This window comes from Engraulis encrasicolus, chromosome 16, assembly GCF_034702125.1.
Source record: "Engraulis encrasicolus isolate BLACKSEA-1 chromosome 16, IST_EnEncr_1.0, whole genome shotgun sequence".
In the NCBI taxonomy this organism is placed as follows: Eukaryota; Metazoa; Chordata; class Actinopteri; order Clupeiformes; family Engraulidae; genus Engraulis; species Engraulis encrasicolus.
Genome location: NC_085872.1, coordinates 44,475,512 through 44,483,227, shown reverse-complemented (window position 1 = coordinate 44,483,227; position 7,716 = coordinate 44,475,512). Strand labels below are relative to the sequence as shown.

Here is a 7,716-nt window from a genome sequence, read left to right as displayed (position 1 = left end):
ATGGTTCTTTATTATTTCAAAAAAGGGTGCTAAAAGGCACCGTTATTATTATTATTGTACCTTTTATTATTATTATTATTATTATTATTATTATTATTATTATTATTATTATTATTATTATTGTTATTATTATTATTATCATCATTATATTTAAATACAAAAATGCTTATGTAGCCTACTCGTCCTATATGTGACTGGACTAAATGTGAAATCCATTCCTAAGATCAAGCATTTTCAAATTCGAGCACAGAAATGTGTATGGACTTACAGGCAGGCCAAAGTGTGATTGGACTCAATGTGAAATACACCCTAAAGTTCAAGCACTATAAAATGCAAGTAAAAGGTGGAGAAGAAGGAGTCGCACACAGGAGCTGAATGCTATTCAGAGAAACTGTATTAAAAAGTAATAAACAAATAAAGGAAAGCCAAAGTGGCTAACAAACGTTTCGGAAGATAGTTCAAAGTTCAAACATATCACATATTGAATTAAAAAAATAATCATAAAAAAAAATGACGTGTGGCGAGGCTTTATAGGGCATGAAGGATGTTCTCCCCAGTCGCGATGGATGCGGTGGGTAGTAAACAGCAGGGGACTCACAGTGTTGTGTGACACCATTACTGGAGATGGGCTGGATGGCTCCTGTATAAATGAAAAATAAGTATAAGTAACATCCTGATAGAAATCTGGATGCCATAACAAAAGGAAGAGGCACATTACAATTACAGAAGTACAATTACAGAGAACATACCTCATCCAAGTAGTAAAACTTCTGCTCTGGTAGGCCTACGATCGCACCACTCTTCCGCAGCACTCTTCAGATGATCTTAAATGACAAAATAAATGTTTTTTTAAATCCATTGAGGTAATTGAGGGTGTGAGTCTGGAAAAGAAAAAACAACAACAACTGGAGCTTCCCATACCGTCTGCTTTGGCCTCAGTCATCAAGGTGGTGAATTGTCCCTTGTGGCTCCCCAGCAGAGCCGCCCTGATGATATTTGGTGCCAATGTTGTCAGGGCATTGTGGATGTTTATCTCCATATCTCCAACCTCAGCCTCATTTCATAATGCATCTAGAGAAAAAATGCAACAAGCACACCCAAAGACAAAGACAATTGAAGGAGGGGGGTGGTTAGTTGTCAGTTTGATAAGAATGTCTGTCTTTTACCAGGGCTACAAATAGCTTCTCAAAAGCTCAGGCATCTGAGAAAAGGGGAACATCACTTCACCTGTTTGCTTGGCCATTCAGCCCTTGAGTACGCTTCATCCTGTCCATGATATGTGGAAGATCTGGCTGTCGCCGGTGCAGCTCATTATTTATTGCATGTTATTGGAAACTCGGGTCATCAGGTCATCCTCTCCGAGTTCCACTACAATATAAAAACATTACATACAGAAAATAGGCAATGTCAATAATGTGCCATATAATAGATGAATAATGTGAACAATGAACCATGTTTAAATCCTTCATATTGTTGTACCTCTTGTGTTGGAACCAAGCTCCCCCAACATGTCTGGACTGCATCTGCCGAGTCTCTTCGCCCTCTGAAATTAGTCATAGAAAATTGTTTAATTTCTGAACTTAGTAATAAACAAAACAGTGACCACACTGACTAGCAAGCTGACAGGACATAATCAACACTCCAGTGCTCAGTCATCTACACAAAAAGAAAGAACAAATCACACATATTAGGTAGGCCTAACCCCAAAATGGGCTGTGAATGCAGAGGACATCAACGACACTAGCCTATTTGACAATAACACTTTTATCAGACTAACAAATAGGCCCAATGCACATCCTTTCTACTTCTAGACAGCAATACAGCCTATTTGTATGCCCTGGGCTGATACGAGTCGTCACCTAGCCTAATCGGAGCCACGGCTTGCCTTTGAAACTTTATCTGACTCGGGTCAAAACTGCGTTAATTTCGGGGCATGAAACGGTCTGTTGATGAAACCGTCGTGTTATAGGCCTACCCATCAAATGTACTTTTATACAGGGGGGAAACACATCGAACGGGACGACTGATCAGCCAGATTGTGTAGACGTAGAGAGTAGCCTAGTCCCAAAACACGCATTCATTTCGCTACGCCAAAGTGTACACATTTGGCCGAGAGATCAACTTGCTTGAGACGCCTGCTTAGCTAGCATTCGTTTGGGTTGTTAAACGTGTACAGCGCATATCTGATACAAAGCGTGTGGGTTTTGTGTAGGCTATTTAGTGTTGTATTCGCACATTAATGGCGTTTATCTGATTTGTTGAGACGGAGTGGCCCTCTATTGCTAAGTGACAACCACCGACAAGACTTTGAATTCTCGACTACTTGTCGGGGGAAAACCCACCTTGCCTACACACAACCAAAATAGATCATCATCCGCCGTTAAGTCCGTAATGTTGGCGTTTGTTATCTTTGTGAAATCAACTAATGGTTTTATGCTACGTTAGAAGCTCAAAGCCAAAATATGCCTGCGAATAGCTAATGGATAACACATTAGCAAAACAACTGTGTGGCCAAAAAGTTAACGCCCCTTCATCATTCACAACCAATCAAACAGTCAAACACACACTTGAAGTTCAGAGACATCCCTTCACGTTGTTAAAGAGAAACACACACCATTATTTGCGCAATATTGGTCACGACAAGAGAATATTTAATTGTGTTGCCACTTACCCTGAAAGGTTGTTGCCGTGGAAAAGGTTCGTTGGAAATCAAATAATTCTTCACGAGCGTGATATAGCACCTTTTTATCAGAAAAAGGTTCCATCACCCCAGATTGAACCCCTACGGTGCTATATAGAACCTACAAGAACCCCTTTTTCTAGGAGTGTACCGTTAAGCCATGATAGGGCCTCTGAGTGCATTTCTAGTTTATCCTTGGCCTCGGCTGTGAGTCCCAGGGTCTGGCAATGGTAGCCTGTGTTGACATTACCGCAGGCGGTGTTGACATTACCTAACAGACATCATGTAATGGAAAGTTTTTAGCCGTACGGTACGTGTGTTTTGTAGCTCAGTGGTCTAGCGACGTAGCTGTTATTGTTCCTACCTACGTATTCTCCACATACAGTACATTCTCCACTCAGGATAACAATCAAGACTTCTATTGAGACACATTACTTACTTACCAAGGGGAGAAGCAAAACTCACACACACGTAAGCACACACACACACACACACATGCAAGCGCACATACATGCACAAACACACACACACATGTGCATGCACACACACACACATACAGCCATACATAGGCGCGTGCACACATACACGCGCACACACACATACAAACATACACACACATACACAGTTACAGCATCAATTATCGCAAACATGGCCAGGCAGTTGTAATCAAACAGACCAAAAGCAGCTGCCTCTGCTCTTGATATGACCCAGACCACAGGTGGAGCTCATCTAGACACACACACACACACTGTTGGATCATATACACACATAAAGTACACACGCACGCGCGCTCACACACAGACAGTTGCATACACACACAAATACACACAGTGCACACACACTCGCAGTTGGATCTCACAGACACACACACACACATTGCTCACTGACCTTCTTGCACCTGGTCCACAACTGGGTCTCATCTTTTCCCACGTCATCTACTATCTAGACAGGCCCATTTATCTCAGCTAGTCTAGTGCACGCACACACACACACACACGGGGAGAGAGCAAGAGAGAAAGAACAAAACAACAACGTTCACACACACACACACACACAAACACACACGGGATGAGAGCAAGACAGAAAGAACAAAACAACAACGTTCACACACACACACAGGTGGAAATGTTGACACACACCTTGGCATTGACCTTGTGAGCCTCTCCGAGTGGAGTAGTGTTGGTATGATCTGTTGGTCATGTCCTAGAATGCCACAAAAAAGCGGTGCACCTTGCATTAACCGTCTTTGTAGAATACGACGGTGCCATACAAAGGCAAAGTGCAGTAACTATGGCAACATTGAAACAGAGAAAAAGGCCTTCCAAGCCTTGGTGTGTAAGATTGCAGATTGTGATTATTACAAATTTGACAAAGCAATATCTCTAAAACAGGACACATTTGAACCAAAAGGCTTTGGCATAAGACACAGGAGGCGTTATGAAGACCATTTTCTGCCTGAACTCAATTTTGACAAAATATGTAGTTACTGCACTTTGCCTTTGTAGGGCAGCAGGAAATAGGCTATACAGGTCTGTGGTTGGGCGCCTCCATGCATCCAATGCCCGGCTTCCATATAGCTTTCTGATTAACCGTAAGTCAGACAATAACGTGGCACGTAATTGGCTGAGTAAACTATCGGTGGAAACGACTCCATCTTTGAAGCTGAAAAATTCGTTCAATTTTGGCTGAATTCACTAGCTTAGCATTTCCCATTGAAATGACTGGAGGTGGGACTTATTCACTCTTACTACCTCCATGGTACAGAGGTAGCCTGATTATCAACTGTCAACTCTCTTCGAGACTTGGTCTGACCAAGAGCATTACATTTTATATTTCCCAAACGGCATGGTTTCCTCACAAAGTGGGAGGGGTTCCCAATTTTTCGGGAGATCAGAAACGATATTTACATTGCTCTTGGCCTGACTACATGTAGAAGCAGCGCTGAAGGTGTTGTGTCACAAGGAGCATGTGATCTGGCTAGTACAGATGAGTGATGATGAAGATGGTGAAGACAAAGATTAAAGGGACACTGTGTGAGATTTTTAGTTGTTTATTTCCAGAATGCATGCTGCCCATTTACTAATGTTACCTTTTTCATGAATACTTACCACCAGCATCAAATTCTAAGTATTCATTATGACTGGAAAAATTGCACTTTTCATACATGAAAAGGGGATCTTCTCCATGGTCCGCCATTTTGAATTTCCAAAAATAGCCATTTTTAGCTGCAATAATGACTGTACTTCGACCATACTAGAAAATATTTGTTTAATACTTAATAAACTTTCATGTAAAGATCAAATTTGGCAATAGGCAGCCCAATTTCAATAAGCAGCATAGTTGCAGTACCTTTTTTGACCATTTCCTGCACAGTGTCCCTTTAAAGATGTGTAATAAAGGTTGCTTGAAAAGAGAAAAAACTTTTCTTCACCAAGGGACTCCAAAAAGTATAATTAAAAATGTCTTTATTATTATGACATTATTATTATTATTATTATTACGTTATTATTATTATTATTATTATTATTATTATTGTGACATGTCCATTAATGTTCAAGCAACCTTTTTGACATTGAACCTTGAACCAAAGAGCAACCACAAGAATACTTTTTTCATCTTTCTAAAGGGACTGAGCACGCCTCTGACTTCCAAACATGGTCTTAGTAGTTCATTTCCAGAGTTCATGCTGCTCATTCACAAATGTTGCCTTAGTGAATATTGGTGTATTATTTATTAATATTCATGAAAAGATCCAATTTGGCAATAGGCAGCAGTTTCAATAAGCAGCATAGTTGCAATACCTACTCTGGCCACAGTCTTACACAGTTCACCTTTATAGACGTTATTATATGATTATAATCACATTATTATAATGCAAGACTTAAAGTGATCATGTCCCATTTTTGGAAATAAGCTTATATTACACCTCCCCTTAAGTTAAATAATAGGGTTTTAGCGTTCTTTTGTACTTTCAACCGTTAACCAGGTATGGCTGTGCAGATTTTACCTCTAAGCTAGCAGTTAACATTGAGTCCTATGAGACCAGTTAGCCGCCGGCTGGTCTCATAGGACTCAATGTTAACTGCTACCATGGAGGTAAAATATGCACTGCCATATCCAGAGAACGGTTGAAAGTACAAGAGAAAGGTATAACTCAATTATTTAACTAAAGGGGAGATATAATATGAGCTTATTTCCAAAAATGGGACAGTATCACTTTAACATGCAAGTTTAACAGTAGCCTACCTACATTTTTAAATATCCTTTTACAAATCCACCTCTCATAGTCGAATGGAAGAAGTTATAAGGTTGTCCAACTAATTTGAAGTGTTCCTTGTCTGTGGCTGTCTGTGTGTGGCTGTGTGCGTGTGTGTCTATCTGTGTCTGTCTTTGTGTGTGTGTGTGTGGTACTCAGATCAGTCGGCTGTGTCAGCCTGTTGGTGGGTGTATGAGGGAAAGCCTGCAGTGAAGACTCTACAGGCATCTGTGTAGGAAGCCATCACACTAAAACACACACACGCGCGCACACACACACACACACACACACACACGCACGCACGTTCAAGAGCAGCGTATTGATCGAGCTCTGCAGGGGACAGCATGGGTGGGAGTCGAGACATTGAGCTAGAGGAAGAAAAGAAAGACAAGAACATGAAGGAAGAGGCGGAGGGAGAAGAGGAGGAGAAGGGAGATGATGAGGAAGAGGAGAGGGGAGGAGGAGGAAGATGTCAAGGCAGAGGACATTGGTAAGTGATAAGCAGGGCTCTAAATTAACACAGGCCAAATAATGATGATGCTCCCTCCTCCGTGTGTGCTCCTCTCCTCTCTCTCTCCCCCTCTCTGTGTCCTCCTTCCTCTCCTCTCTGTGTGTGCTCCTCTCCTCTCTGTGTGTGCTCCTCTCCTCCCTCTCTTCCTCTCTCCCTCCTCTGTGTGCTCCTCCTCTTCCTCTCCCTCTCTTCGTCTCTCTCTGTGTGCTCCTCTCCTCCTCTTCTCTCCTTCTGTCTGTGTGTGCTCCTGTGTGCCCGGCAGCAGTCCGCCGGTTTGGCATGGCAAACTTCCATTAAGAGGTGTGTCGTTCATGAACGAGCCGGTTCTTTTGATCCCCGGATCACAGCTGGGGGAGCCACTTGACCGTTATTTCATCCATTTTTCATTCATTTTAAGCACGTGACCTCGACCAGAGTAATTCAATTTGGGAAAAAACAATTGTTTGCCTTAAAGAGTGGCAAAAACTTTAGAAGTCTTTTGAAGCAGGAGAATAATCAGTTGTTGTTTGGCAAAATTACCTTGAGGTGGAGTCAAAATATTACATTCTAAACACTGAATGAATAATTAAAAAAAGAGCCAAAAGAGCCAGTTTTTTGAACAGCTCTTTGAAAGGAACGAGCCACTAAGATCCGGATCCCGTCAAAGAGCCATAAATCCCATCTCTACTTCCATGTGCCAGGAGAGGAGGACCAGGCTATTTCATGAGCCCCGGGGCTGCAGGGGCCAGATTAAAGGGGTATGCCACTATTTTGGGGCTTAATAACGTTAAAATCATTGGCCATGGTTTATAAAGGTGGTAAAGTGTCTTATTTTTCATGTAAGCTGCTACACGGATCCATTGACTTTCACTAGCTTAGCGACATACTCCCTCTTTTAACTTGTCATAAAGCAAGACAACGCTTAACATGAAAAATAAGACACTTAACCACATGTATAAACCCCAGCCAACGATTTTAACTGCATTAAGCCCCAAAATCGTGGCATACCCCTTTAAAGAGTGGCTTTAGAAGCAGGAGAATAATCAGTTGTTGTTTGGACAAAATTACCTTGAGGTGGAGTCAAAATATTACATTCTAAACACTGAATTAATGATTTCAAAAGAGCCAGTTTTTTTAACAGCTCTTTGAAAGGAACTTAAAAATCCCATTCTTACTTCCATGTGCCAGGAGAGGAGGACCAGGCTATTTCATGAGCCCCGGGGCTGCAGGGGCCAGATTAAGATGACCTAGGCTACAGGTCGCTGTGCCCCCCTACCCATGGGCGGTTCT

General features: G+C 41.8%; 1 long non-coding RNA gene across 1 annotated transcript; it reads right to left on the bottom strand.

The window, feature by feature from the left end:
* Positions 1 to 793: 793 nt before the first annotated feature.
* LOC134466621 (uncharacterized) lies at positions 794 to 1,307 on the bottom strand. The gene is made up of 3 exons (XR_010038344.1): positions 1,228 to 1,307; positions 922 to 1,071; positions 794 to 824 (listed from the first exon to the last, which is right to left on the bottom strand). It is a non-coding gene; the product is annotated as an uncharacterized LOC134466621 (long non-coding RNA).
* Between the last annotated feature and the right edge of the window lie 6,409 nt (positions 1,308 to 7,716).